Genomic DNA, 14,602 nt, shown 5'->3' with positions numbered 1-14,602 from the left:
CCACTAAACCGTGTACCTAGGTGCCACATCTACACTTCTATTAAATACCTCCAGGGATGGTGACTCAACCACTTCCCTGGGTGGCCCGTTCCAATGTCTGATAACCCTTTCAGTGAAGAAATTTTTCCTAATATCCAATTTAAACCTTCCCTGGCACAACTTGAGGCCAGTTCCTCTCATCCTATCACTTGTTACTTGGGAGAAGAGACCAGCACCTACCTCGCTACAACCTCCTTTCAGGTAGTTGTGGAGAGTGATCAGGTCTCCCCTCAGCCTCCTTTTCTCCAGACTAAACCACCCCAGCTCCCTCAGCCGCCCCTCCTAAGACTTGTGCTCCAGGGCCCTCACCAGCTTGGTTGCCCTTCTCTGGACACGCTCCAGCCCCTCCATGTCTTTCCTGCAGTGAGGGGCCCAAAACTGAACACAGGACTTGAGGTGTCGCCTCACCAGTGCCCAGTACAGGGGGACGATCCCTTCCCTAGTCCTGCTGGCCACGCTATTTCTGGTACAAGCCAGGATGCCGTTGGCCTTCTTGGCCACCTGGGCACACTGCTGGCTCATATTCAGCCGGCTGTTGACCAGCACCCCCAGGTCCTTTTCCGCCGGGCAGCTTTCCAGCCGCTCTTCCCCAAGCCTGTAGCGCTGCGTGGGGTTGTTGTGACCCAAGTGCAGGACCCGGCACTTGGCCTTGTTGAACCTCACACAGTTGGCCTCGGCCCATGGAACCAGCCTGTCCAGATCCCTCTGTAGAGCCTCCCTACCCTCAAGGAGATCAACACTCCCGCCCAACTTGGTGTCGTCTGCAAACTTACTGAGGGTGCACTCAATGCCCTTGTCCTGATCGTTGATAAAGATATTAAACAGAACTGGCCCCAGTACTGAGCCCTGGGGAACACCACTTGTGACCGGCCACCAACTGGATTTAACTCCATTCACCACCACTCTTTGGGCTCAGCTATCCAGCCTGTTTTTTACCCAGCAAAGAGTACACTTGTCCAAGCCATGAGCAGCCAGTTTTTCCAGGAGAATGGTATGATAGACATAAAACCATGGCTGCGCTGTGTGGTGTGGACATTTGTAACACTCCGATCTAATTTCCTGGTTGGAGATACAGGAATCCTGGGAAGCTGCAGGAGAGCCGTGTGATTCTGCCCATGGACAGGGATTTTGGATGATGGGCTATGCTCCCTAAAACTTGGGACTTGCCTTGTGTCCATAACGCACCACATCCCATGTGCAGGATGTGCACATGCATGGCAGCAGCGTGCCTGAGGGTCTCGTTGGCTCATTGCAGCCTCTGGTGGGCTCAGTCGCCTGTCATCTAGAAATTCTTGGCAAATGGTCTAATTCCTCCTTTTCCAATCAGACTATGTTTCTGGATGGAATAATGTACTATTTGAGCAGGTAAGGCTAATAAGGGATCCTAAAACCAAGTTAATTTTTCCTTGCCCTCCTCTTTAATGCCCTCAGCTGAAGAAAATCAGGGGACATAATTTCTGAAGACACAGTGCATCAGTTAGATGCATTTCTCAGGGAGAGGTGGAAATGAAGATTTCCTTGTAGACTTTGTAAATCCTTTCCAAAACCTTTTGCCTTTCTTGGATTAGTACAATCAGCAAGCAAATCTCAAATGAATGAGGAGCCACCAAACATGCCAAAGTCGTGAGTGACTAATTGGTTCTTGTCGCCTTTCTTCCAATTTGCAGTATCATTCCTGATAGTGGCATTAAGCGTCATCTGTTCTCAGAGGGGCCATAAATCTTGTTGGAGAATCTCATATTTAATTACATGGTTTTGTTTCTCCTCTCATAAGAACACTAACATGTCCTATGAGGTTTGAAAAGAACATCACCAATTTACTGTATGTGTTAGCAGTCCTCGTTTCTTGTGCAGTTTTTGTCATCTAAATATAACTGTCCTTTAGATTCCAACACACAAGGAACAGTGTGGTTTGCCAGTCCTTGATGCCACTCTCTCTGCATATTCCATTTCCACAGTCCTAGAAGGACATAAGCAGAACTCATTTCCAAGAGTTTATGAAGCAGCTCTGATAAACTCAGTCAGTTATTCAGATAAAAAGTTGGTGCCTCTTAATGAGTTGGATGAATATTTTTCAGATGGAATACTTAAAGGAAGGGAATAAGGGAAAATTATTTATGCTTATTGGAACCATTTAAGGTGACTATATCAGAAATATTTATATTTTGTGAGTCTTTTAAAATTGTTATTGTAATCAAATGAGGATGTATTATTTTTATCTGTTCCCTGCTCAATTAATGATTCTAAATCTTGGAATTTCTACTTTTTTTAGAAGAAAATAATAGTGATGCAGTTATGGATCAGCAGACAGGTGATCCAGAAGTTTTATATTTCATGAAATAGTGTCATTGTAGTGTATTCAAAGCAAAAATAAGCATCAGACATAAGTATTTGTGGGAAAATGAAGTCTCTAGGAGATGGACACCATAATGCTTTTCCTGTCTGCTGCGATACAGAAGTCTGCCACACCTATATATGTCCCAGCTGAGGGGAAAAGGTCAAGGGCTGCAAGATGGACTTGAATAAAGCCATAGCGATTTTTAATTAGAGGACTTTAACAAGCTTCCCAACTAGATGAGAATTACAGCTGTGGGTGAACTCCTGTGGCAGTATAGGGCAGCAGCAGCAGTTACCTTCACATGCTCCGTGGAGCGTGGACAGCTTTTGAATGGCAGTTGTGTAATGAATCGATTTAGCAGGGACAGGCTCAAGACCCTTTTCTGCAACTTGCAAAAGCAACCCTGTCTTCAAGGAAATTAGTGGGTACCTTGCTCTGTTGGGGCAGCAGACAGATAGTCTGCTCATAGAGAAACCTCCAGTTTTATAAGGCAATATATTCAAAGCTTAGCCAAGACAAAGTAAATCTCCACCATGTAAAACTAGTAGCCCAAACTGCGCAACCTGAACCATTGAAATGTTATTTTATGTCTTCTTGGTCTGATTTAGATTTATGCAAAATACCTGGCACAACTGACCAATTAGTAAAATGAAGCAAAAAGAAAAATCACACAAGTTTGAATCTGATGATTCAGATATTTTATTTCTAGCTGTGACAGGTTTATCACTCTGTGTAGATCTTTAGTAGCTGGCACCACTTATTAAAACAATATAGATTTTTTTTCCTGCAGAAAATTGAAAGACAGTTCTCCCCCAGCATATTGTTGAATTGCAAAGTACTGAGACAAGCGTGGAGTCAAGGAGTGAATCTGGCTCATGTCATGCATGTTTAGGTCTTGCACTGTAATAATCTAAGAATGTTGTGATGGATAATTACATACATACAAGTGCAAACAGACATACATGATTTTAGTGATGAACATCAGAGAGATGCACTAGGTAGGTAATGAGAATGTGAAGGGTATTATGGTATATGGGTTGTAAGTCTTCCTTATATGAATTCCCCAAAAGCAGAGTTTTAATAGCTCATATATGTTAAGCCTTGTGTGTGTGAGGAGAGGTGTGACTATAGATCTCAGGGCATTTAGAGTGCCCAGTTGAATGCCTCTGTGCTGGGCAAGGCGGAGGCTCAAACAGCAGAAGCTTTTTTGGCTTTTGGGGTGTATTTGCAACCTCTGCCCATGAACTTTGGGGAAAAGGCAGGCCAAATTGATTCTTTGGGCCATCAGCTGAGCCACACTGAGCACCTGAAAAAGAATCCATGAGGAAAAAAAACCCCAAAATTTTGGCTCCCCCTCCAAAAGAAAAAAGTAAAAAAAAAAAAAAAAAAAGAATCAGAGGGAAATCTGTTAGCTTTGGGGACATCACATCAGATGAAAATGCCAGGCTGAGAAGCTATAGTGCAGAGAACAACTAAAAGTCTTTCTCTGGAGGAGAGGTAGCTGATGGTGATGAATGACTAGGTATTACCTAGGGAAAAAAGTCCACAGAGAAAAAAAAGAGTGAAAGATGCTGAGTTCCCCCCAGTAGGGAATGGTCTGTATCAGGAAGAAGCAGGGAGGTAACCTGTCTGTGACTCAGAATTCATTACTTCTACAATGCTTTTCTCTATATAAAAAAAGTTACTCTACAATAACTGTGTTTTCTGTCGCTGACTCCTGGTCTGTAGCTCCTCACAGAGCAGAGCTCTTAGACTATGAGACAGGGAGAGGGGTCACTGGGTCACCATCACTCAGGGGACGGCAGCCCAGTGCCCCTGCAGAGGCAAGGGGCTGCATAATTACACGTGCAGTGAGTGATCTCCTCAGGCCTCAGCGGTGTCTGCCCTTCCTGCTACATTCATACAGACGGTCACATCACTTTTTCCTCCTCCTGGATCCCTGACTGATCCCTGAAATTGCAGAACCTTCCTCTTTTCACTGTGCACAGCTACCTCTCCTGCCTCTCTTCATCTACTTCTTTATGGTACACGATCCCTCTTCACTTGGGGCAAAGCTCCCCAGCTTTCTCTCGGCCAATCTTGCCTTCAGATTTGACTGTAAAATCTTATCAAGTTCAGACTAAAGAGTCAGTTAATTTCCCAGGCAACCCTCCTCTTTTTTAAATAAAAGCATCACATTTTCTATCCTTCAGTCACACATATCAGTCTGTACTTGAAACACTCATTAATCATCCTTGCTAATGCACATGGAATGTCTAATTTTGGTTAATACTGTGTTCTGGGAGAGAGACAGGGCTTTGTATTATTTGGTCTTTTGAGAATGTGGTTTTGCAGTTGTTCTGAAAGTATTAACACTGTATGTAGGTATGTGGTCCTGGGGAAGTTGTTCCACTTGTACTAATTGGGTTATTTTGAAGAGAAGGAAAACGGTTTACAGGACTGAACCCCCAATTCATATCAATCAAGTACAACAGTGGTTCAATAGGAACACAAAACATGGCTTACTTTTGCTCCCCAGATTGTCATTACATGAAGCCATGCTAACAGATAATAATACGCATTATTGTGATAAGAAGAGTTACCTGTCACACAATTTTAAGCCAGCTCCAAGCAACATTGGAATGCAAATTTCAACAGCCAGTCTGTTGAACAAAGTCTCCTAAATCTGTATGTACTTATGCTGCTGGCACACAGTGCCAAATCAACAAGGAAACCACCTACATCATTAGAAAGAATTATATGTCTGAGATATTCCATCAATTAACATTACCCTGTCTCTTTCCCTTCTTTGTCTCCCTGGTGGGAAACTGGAAGGGAAGAAGAATGCTATACCTCTTGCTAATGAAAAACACTAAAAAGTTTCTGAAAATTCAGCTTTGTCTAAGATCTCAATTCAGGACACTTAATCCCTGAACAAGTAAATTTTCTCCGTATTGCTCTCACCACAGGTTCCATAGCAACCTTTGATTTTGAATTGGAATAAATTTTGAGTTATGTTTTATGAGAATATTTTGAACCTAAGTAGGGTGACCATAAATGAAGCTACAACTGTACTGAAGAGCTTGGTTTGATTAGTCATTGGGTCTAACAGTCTTACGTTTGAAGGTGATGAGAAGTTATTTCCATTGATCTACTGTAAGTGGGAATCCAGAGTATGCTTTGTTTTCTATGCAGACCACGCTGCACCATTATGAGGATGGCAGCAAGAGATAACTTTCTAGCTGAGTGGGATATGTGAAGGCCAAGTTTGGCAAGATAAATTAAAAGTTGTAGAAGACAATGAAATTCCAGGAATGGACAGGACATGACTATTGAGAGCTAAATGGATAGGCTGCAAATGGAAACTGGCCAAAAATCACAAGTGATATGACAGAGAACAGCTGAGCTTTTCTCCTCTCCTGGAAGGTATTGCCACATTTTCAAGTCTCAAGCCTGCTTTATCAAGGCATTGTGACAGTGTGTGTTTAATGTTCTCTATGATTTACATAGAAATACTAATTATTTACAGAGAAATAATTATTAGGTCATTAGTTAAATTCAACCCAGAATGCAAAGAGTTACTAATAAAAAACAGATTAAACAAAGTATTTTTTCCTTCCCTTAGAGACACATTCATGTCAAAGTATCATTAAACAGAGAACCATTTTTTGCACGGCATCAAAGTCGTCACCAGAGAACTGGAGACTACACCACTCTCATAAGTATGTGCAGAAATTTGCATTTGGGAAGTAGAAAGTGAATTGAACAATGAGAATGAGCAAATTCACTCACATGCTCGATGGATGCGGTATATTATGGCATTGATCTTGCAAGAGGTTAGTCCTTATGTACAGTCTCTTCCATATCTGATTATTTTATGCTTTCTAACAGATCTGCATAGCTTTTCTAGTACAATTTGCAGAAGTAATTGAGTCTCAGGTTCAGATGAAGAGATGAGGGGTACTCGGCACACAAGAACTTCAGGGAAAGGCTGGGATCTACAGTGCCAGCGGTCAATTACCCTGGGTCCAACCAGGAGCAAATTCAGTCCCTGCTAATACCTACAGCTTCCTCCAAGCTGCCTGTTGGCTCTGAGCAGGAGGAGGTGAGAGGAATTAACACTCGGACAGTATCACTTGTGTCTGAGATGTCTGTCTCTGTGTCACATCTTTCCTCCGTATCTGAGAGTCAGTTGGAAAGTGTCTGACCTGCAGTTGTCGTGGAGTCTGTGGGACCATTGCTGCTGCCTTCAAGGCAAGAATCTTTGATTTCATCCTGGATTTTTCATAGACAGTCAGAATGTCATATTTGGCATTTCTGTATTTTTTCATATTTCTTTGTGATATGCAAATGCTTTATGCTCCCTGAAAACATATTGAATTTGATTAATTATGTTAAACAAATTCAAGAGCAGTTTAACTACACTGTAACTTGGCTTTGCTTCTACACAGAGCTCACCTTACATACACTCCTGGCAACCAGCGTTATTTTTTGGAGGCCAACTTTCCCACTGCTGTGTGCACAGGTAGCATCAAGTAAGAGTTAATTTGGTGTGCAAGAACCAGCTGTCTTGTATAAAGCCAACTAATTACTTTCATTCACCCCAACCACCCTATTGGACTAGGCCATTGAACTCTAGCTAAAAGTGATGTTGATTTGCATACTAGGCATCATCTGCATCCTGTTAGATTTACAAGTAGGTAATTAATTCTTTATTTTGGTCAGCTTTCTTCATTTGTTTTCCTGATTAAATTAAGGAGTAGAGATTTTCATAAATTAATCCTCGCACTGGTTTCTATTTTCCTTGTATTTTATGGCTCTAGATTAAACTTCCCAGCACTGCTTACATATTCTGAAGTTCTTCTCTTTCATATGTCCTCCATTTCCTAGGATGAGAAAATAAAGAAAGCTTTTATGCATGTGGGGCAGTAGAAAATAAGAGTCTGTTGTAATGTTCAAAGTTCAGATGTTCTACAGCTCACCCAACTACCCACTTGAGGCAGGAGAGATACACTGCAGCAGCTCCTGAGCTTGACCCACATATTTTGTCAGATGTTTTCTTCTTTCTAGTGAAGGAAACTTCTCTACAAAAGCTCCTGGATTTATTTTTACCATGCTTAGCATTTCCATGATGAGGAGTGTACTTATTCTGTTGTATTTTCAACTAGCTCTTAATTACGGTACTTTCATGTTCTACTTGCATATGGAAGAACTGAAGCTAAGAGCTTCAAATGAAGCCAGGATCTGTCCTTGCATTAATACTGTTGCAGAGACTGACTTACAACCACAATGCTTTTTCAAAGAAGTAGATAACGCTGCCTCTGGGCAAACCACATGAGTAAAATGGTTCAGCCAGTTAAGGGACTAAATAAACCAGGTTAAAACAATAATAACGATAATAATAGTAATAGTAATAATAATAATGATGATGATGATGATACGTTAGGTTGCACCAACTAGAAAAATAAAATCAATGCAAAAGTTTTAAAGACAAATCTTGTACAGAAACCTTGTTTAAAATTAAGTTTCTGTCTGACACCATCAATTTGGGAATTGGATGACTAATGGGAAGAGTTTGGCTGTTTACGATACTACAAAATTAATGTTTGAAAGTTGGCTTTTATAGATTACTGGGTTTCTGCAAAGTCCTGTCATAGGACTTCAAATTCACTCAGAGCCAAAACAATTTTCTTTTTGTCTTTGTCACTTGTTGTCCTTGTTTATAACAAGGGTCAGCATTTTTAAGTACAATGATTTGGAACTGTTTGAAGTAAGCTATTGCCTTGTTCCAGTGTGTTAATAAGGACCTTGTAATTAAAAGTAACCTCCCAACAATGAACCAAGGGCTCCGTGTCTCCTTGGCATGCTGGGTGGTTTGTTGCTGTGTTGTTAAAACATTTTTATGTTACTGATGGAACAACTTAGCTATCCAGGAAGAAAATAATGAAGTTAGCTACATACCTCGCTGTTGCACACCTGTGTAACACACTAGAGAAAAAGTTAACATGCAACATGATACTTCGTGGTATCTGGCCACTGAGAGAGGAACGATGGATTTTGGGGAGCTGGCGGCATTCATCAGTAGGGCTCTGACTTCCCAGCTTGTAAAAAAGTTGAGTAAGTTAAATATGTTACTTAAAACCTGAAGGACAGCATAAAATATGAGTAGCATGTGGAGAAGCGAGGAAAAAAATATTAAGAACAGCATGCTTTTAAGGAATGAATTATTTATTTATGATTTATATATTGCAGTCATTGAGATTGTTAAAAACCAGGAATCCCCTCCTAATGGTACAAGAAGCAAGTATGACCGTCATTTAAATATTTGGGCAATACTCCAGAAACCTAGCTTGCGTATCTGTCTATGTGTCCTCCTGCCAGATGTGCTCCCCTTTCTCATCCTCTCTGGGAAACCCATCCTTCCTGTTCGTTACTCCATCTCTTTCAACACCCATGTCTGCGAGGCTGGAGGCACCCAGCTCTCAGCACCCTCCGGCGGGACTAGGTTTTCAAACAGACACAGCATCACCTGGGCAGGAGATTAAAATCAAACCAAAGGGAACAGGTTTCACCCAGGGTACCAATTAATTATGGGAATTCAGTGAAATACGAGGATGTGGAAGCCAGAGAATTAGTGAAAATAGAAAGGAAGCAGGAAAATTCATGGAAGAGTGCCCCAACAGAACCAAGAACTAGAAAACAGTGTATTCTGCATGCAGCCTCTGATTTAGGAAGACTCCAAACTTTAGATTGCCAGAAGATGGGAAAGTAAAATAGAGAGAAAATTTTTCTGTATTCGTCTTGTTTCTTGCTCCTCCTTAGGCCACTTGGAGACAAGATAGTTGGCAAGATGGCTTTTTGGTCCAATCTAATGCAGCAGGTCCTACCTAACAACTTTCACTTGAGAATGAGTTTCAGAAATCTGGCTCAAAATCTTGCCCTGGATCTTTCGTTGTTTATTTCCAGTGTAACTGGTTTTATTTTAAATATTGACATCTCATCTGGTATCTTTTAAAATAGATGTATTTCCTGTATTTTATCAGCTGCATTTTAACGTCAGTGTTAGAAACTCCCTTACTCACCACTGATAGTACTGAAGAGATAATGTCTTTGATGAAGGTTTTACAGTCTTCCTTATGAAACAGGCTCTTATTATTGATGAATACACATAAACAGGTTTTGCTTTTATGGATTGAATCTGTTGCGTTTCCTGCATGACAGCGTGAGAAAGAGGGAGAGAGAAACTTGTTGGAACTTTTTCATCTTGTTGGAAAGAAATCAGCCTTTTAGGGCAAAGGACAGTGGTGTTTTTTGTGTACTGACAATAACAGTATCAAAGCAGTATCACTCCCAAGTCCTACAGAGAATATTCCTCTGCTGAGGACTCAATTAGTACATCGGTTTACTTTAGCAGCAGCGAGGTACTCAGCCCTTGGGCTGAGGAATTAATCTTCTCAAAGGATTTAAAATATTGTTAAAAATAAACCAGGATCACTTAAAACATCTTTTCAGGTGGTGGTTGTTAATCTGCACCTAGTGTCCAGGCCTAATTGCCTTGTATGACCTGGCGATGAATTGGTCTTATGAATGAATGGTGCTGTGTCTGGATTACTTTGCAATTGCTAACCTAAATATTTGCAGGGAGGATTGCCCTTCTTACAGGGCCTGCTTTGTATTGTGTGGGGTTGTTAAGATTGAGATGCCTTAATGTAATTGATACAGCAACATGCAGACGTGCCTACTTTTTTGTTCTTTTTTCAATTTCTTTGTTATTTTTCTGTGTTCTGACTATAGTAAAAGATTTAGCATGAACTGATGGTAGGTGAACTGTTACTCCATTTTTCTATATTTTCAAGGGAATTTCGAACTAACAAAAAGTAGTGGATGAACATCCCTGAAAGCCAACTCTTTTATTTACAGAACATACACAGCATGGGAAACGTGTTATTTTATTAACATGCCTAAATGCAAATCACCAGGTGAGGGACATAAAGGACAACAAAGAAGGCTTCAACAAGTGTATAAGCAGTAAAAGGAAGACTAGAGAAAATGTGGGCCTACTGCCGAACGTGGCAGGGGACCTGGAGACAAAGGACATGGAGAAGGCTGAGGTACTCAGTGCTTTCTTCACTTCGGTCTTTACTGGTAATACCAGCCTTCAGCAATCCCCAGCCCTGAATGGGAAGACATGGAGAAAGGAATACTTATCCTCAGTAAGGATCAGTTCAGGAAACATTTAAACGAAACTGAATGCACAAGTCCATGGGACTTGATGGGATGCACCTGATGCACTCGATGGGCTGAGGGAGCTGGCTGATGTCATTGCAAGCCAGTCATGATGATCTTTGAAAGGCTGTGGTGATTGGGAGCCGTTTCTGAGGACTGGAAGAAAGTAAATGTCCCTCCTGTCTTCAAGAAGGGCAGCAAGGAGGATCTAGGGAAGTACAGGCTAATCAGCCTCAGCTCAGTCCCCAGGAAGGAGGTGGATCAAATCTTCCTGGAAGCCTTTTCCAAACATACGAAGGACAAGAAAGTGATTGGGAGTAGTCAGCATGGTTTACGAAGGGGAAATCATACCTGATCAACTTGATAGCCTTCTACAACAAAATGACCAGCTCAGTGGACAAGGGGAGAGCAGTGGATTTTAGCATGACTTTTGACACTCTCTCTGATAACATGCTTATAGACAAACTGATGAAGTATGGACCAGATAAGTGGATAGTCAGGTGGATTTAAAACTGGCTGAACTGCTGGGTTCTAAGACTTGTGACCAATGGCATGAAGTCCATCTGGAAGCCGGTCAGTACTGGACTGACAGTTCTGTGAATAGCAGCTACTCACATCCAACGCATAACTCTGCTAGAGTCCACCCAATTGGACATTTGTTCAGTTTCTGTGCTTAGATCTCAGTAATCCAGATAGATAGTTATATTTCTCTGGGTGGTGTGTCGTGGTTTAACCCCAGCCAGCAACTAAGCACCACGCAGCCACTCACTCACTTCCCCCCCACCCAGTGGGATGGGGAAGAGAATTGGGAAAAAAAACCCCTCATGTGTTGAGATAAGAACAGTTTAATAGGACAGCAAGGAAGAAAATAATAATTATAATAATAACAATAATAAAATAACAATAACAATAATAATATTATTAATAATAATAGAAATGGAATATACAAAACAAGTGATGCACAATGCAATTGCTTACCACTTGCCAACCGATGCCCAGTTAGTTCCTGAGCAGCAATCCGCCCCCCAGGCCAGCTCCCCCCAGTTTATATACTGGGCATGACATCACATGGTATGGAATATCCCTTTGGCCTGTTTGGGTCGGCTGTCCTGGCTGTGTCCCCTCCCAACTTCTTGTGCCCCTCCAGCCTTCTTGCTGGCTGGGCATCAGAAGCTGAAAAATCCTTGACTTTAGACTAAACACTACTTAGCAACAACTGAAAACATCAGTGTGTTGTCAACATTCTTCTCATACTGAATCCAAGACATAACACTGTACCAGCTACTAGAAAGAAAATTAACTCTATCCCAGCCGAAACCAGGACATGGTGATTTGAAACCTCTTTGTCACAATTTCAGACAGTAAAAATTGTGTTGGGACAAGGAAGCTATTTTCCATTGAGATGTATTTGCTCTATTTCTGCTTTGACTTATGTAGGTGACATAAGCTCCTAAATCCCACTGATTTTGGAAAAATATGCTGTCATAGTTTATAGTACAAACCTGGATACAACAGCATAGAATGGAAATAGTACTGTGCAGTATTGCACTTCTAAAAATGAGGTCATTAGGCCTGGATAGTTCTGATTTCCTGGTAATTTTGAACCAGGTTATTCTGACTGGTTGATTACTGGCCTTCTGTAGATTCCTCTTGATGTTTTGGTTGCTTCTGTCCTAATCAACTCTTGAGATTTGCATTAAATACATTTTTTATACAAGTTTGCTCTGTTGATTGTTCTTTGTTCTGGAGATTATTCTCTGTAATATTCTTCACCAAAACCTGAATGCTGCTTTTGTATTTTGACTACTTCACATTTTGTATGTCAGCATCTCAAATCATCAGCTCAAAATCTGAAATGCTCAAAATTTAAAGGAAATTTCTGAAAAACATTGAAATTATTATAAGAGGCTTCATACCCATGAAAGATTTAACCTACTCAAGTTTGTAAAGTACTTGGAGATTCTGAGATTGCAGGTACAATTCAGGTACAAATATAATGACCTATTGTCCTCTAAGCAGGAACCTCATCACGATATTTCAGTTACTGAGTTGCCAAAACTGGACTGGACTTTGCTGCTAGTCTTGCCAGAAAGTTAAGCGTCACATAGCTCTCTAAACTTTGGTCTGTCTTCTACAACAGCATTTGATATCCTAACCATAAGCAAGATTTCATGGGCAGGAATACCAGAAACTGCAAGAAAAGGCATTTATCACATTTGTGTGTCTGTTGTTTGTTATTTTAATCTTTCCTGTGTGATCTGAATCCACATCCTTCTCTTTGCAACTGTGAAGCACCTGGAGATCGACTTGTGCCATGTAGTATTCTTTGCATTTCAGTTCTCCTAAAATTTCAATCCACAAAGCAAGATGTGGTATTTTATTCACTTCCTCCCTGCCCAGGACCATGATCAAAATCAATATTCATATGGCAACATCCTAGACGAGCACCCTGGTGAGTGGTTTGAGACCAAGAAAATTACTTGGACTTAGCCTTTATGATAATCTTTTTACTTAAAGCTTGATAGAAGCAGAGGAAAGTCCCCTCAACTTTAGTGGACCTTGTATCTGACTCAGAAGGCTTAAACTGGTAAAAGCCCAGCCTTGCATGAGAAGAGTATGGCAGTGAGGAGCTTGCTTTCTCCTTTTCGCTGAAGGCTTCAAGCATAAGTCAAACATTGTGGAGCTGTAGTTCTGCCTTTATACTCTCGTGTAGTTAATTTTCTTGGTACTGAGATTCCAGCAGAGCTTTCAGCTAAAATGAATGTAACTAATAATTTGGAATTCAATAATATCTGATTTGCAAATTATTGCATGAGACGTATATGAAGCCTCATACTTTGTTATAAATTATTAATTAGGTTTTGGAAATTATCTTGGATATGTAAATCTATTATTAAGTAAATATGCTGGCATTTCTACTTTTAAGAAATGAATGTAATATTGCCATTAAAAATTCTCCTTGTAATTATTCACTGAATAACTCCAAGAAACATAAGACAGAAATTAATTTCTCTTAGAATTAATGTTCTCTTGCATTCAGGATTGCAGTTATTCTCCACGTCGTGCTACTCTAATTCAGAAAAAAATGCAGTTGCAAGTTGCTTTTTCTTCTAGGGAGGAAAAGAGAAGAACAAATCCCATTCTAGCAGATCTTCTGTTATATATTATTTTGTCTTCTGTATAGGAAGGGATATATAGGAAAGAGCTGTACAGGTCCTTCCAAATGGAGAGCACAAAGCCAGGGGCATTCTATATTTTCCTATGTGATGCCAGGCTCTGGGGGTAAATGTGGGTCTCTAGGAGAGTGTAGTTTCTCCCCCTGTAAACCAGGCAGCAAAAGCAGGGAAGCACAGGTCCCATCCTTCCAGCAGGCGTGTATCTGGTTTTCTGCACTGTGTCTTTCTGCCACTGGGATAACTCAGCTCCCCACCTGCAGTGCCTTCTGCACACCCAGTTACCTTCCTGTGGCACTTTGCAGCTCTCAAAGACATAATTATACCTTTGATTTCTGCCTCTTTCATTTCTTACAGTAAATGACCAGGTATGACCAGGGACGATTTTGGCATTTGGTTCTGCTGCTGACACCTGCAAATAATAGACCTGGGTGGTAAAGTTTTGAGGTTCGTTGTTATTTTCATTTCTGTGGGTATGTATTTAGCATGTGCCATTCTGGGTCATCCATTTTGTCCACGCTGTCAGGTGCAGCTTGCTCAGGGTAGATTCCAGCTGATAATAACCAACTCACAGTTTGCACAATATTTATCTAGAAGTCTGATTGCAACTTTAGGTTATTTCTGCCTTGACTGCTTAATTTTACTTTCACCAGAACACTCCCCAAATCTTTGCTTTCATATGCTAAATATGTAGGAATGCTGCATATGAGACTATTCAGCACAAAGATTTTAATGAAACACTCCTGTAAATATGCTTGTTTCTCTCTTGCTACAGTTATTTTAAGTGTATGTTTAACTTGCTGATTTCACACACCACTGTGCAGCCATTTGTTATACATTAACTTAA

The 14,602-nt window shown here is 40.8% G+C and overlaps 1 protein-coding gene across 3 annotated transcripts in view; it reads left to right on the top strand.

Annotated features, from left to right (window-relative positions):
• Positions 1–14,602, top strand: part of SPATA13 (spermatogenesis associated 13) — a 165,030-nt gene that overhangs the window by 88,223 nt on the left and 62,205 nt on the right. The gene's annotated exons all lie outside the window — the stretch shown is intronic.

Source organism: Harpia harpyja, chromosome 17 (assembly GCF_026419915.1).
Source record: "Harpia harpyja isolate bHarHar1 chromosome 17, bHarHar1 primary haplotype, whole genome shotgun sequence".
Lineage (NCBI taxonomy): Eukaryota > Metazoa > Chordata > Aves > Accipitriformes > Accipitridae > Harpia > Harpia harpyja.
Note: the sequence above shows the minus strand (reverse complement) of the source record. Positions and strands in the feature narration are given on the sequence as shown.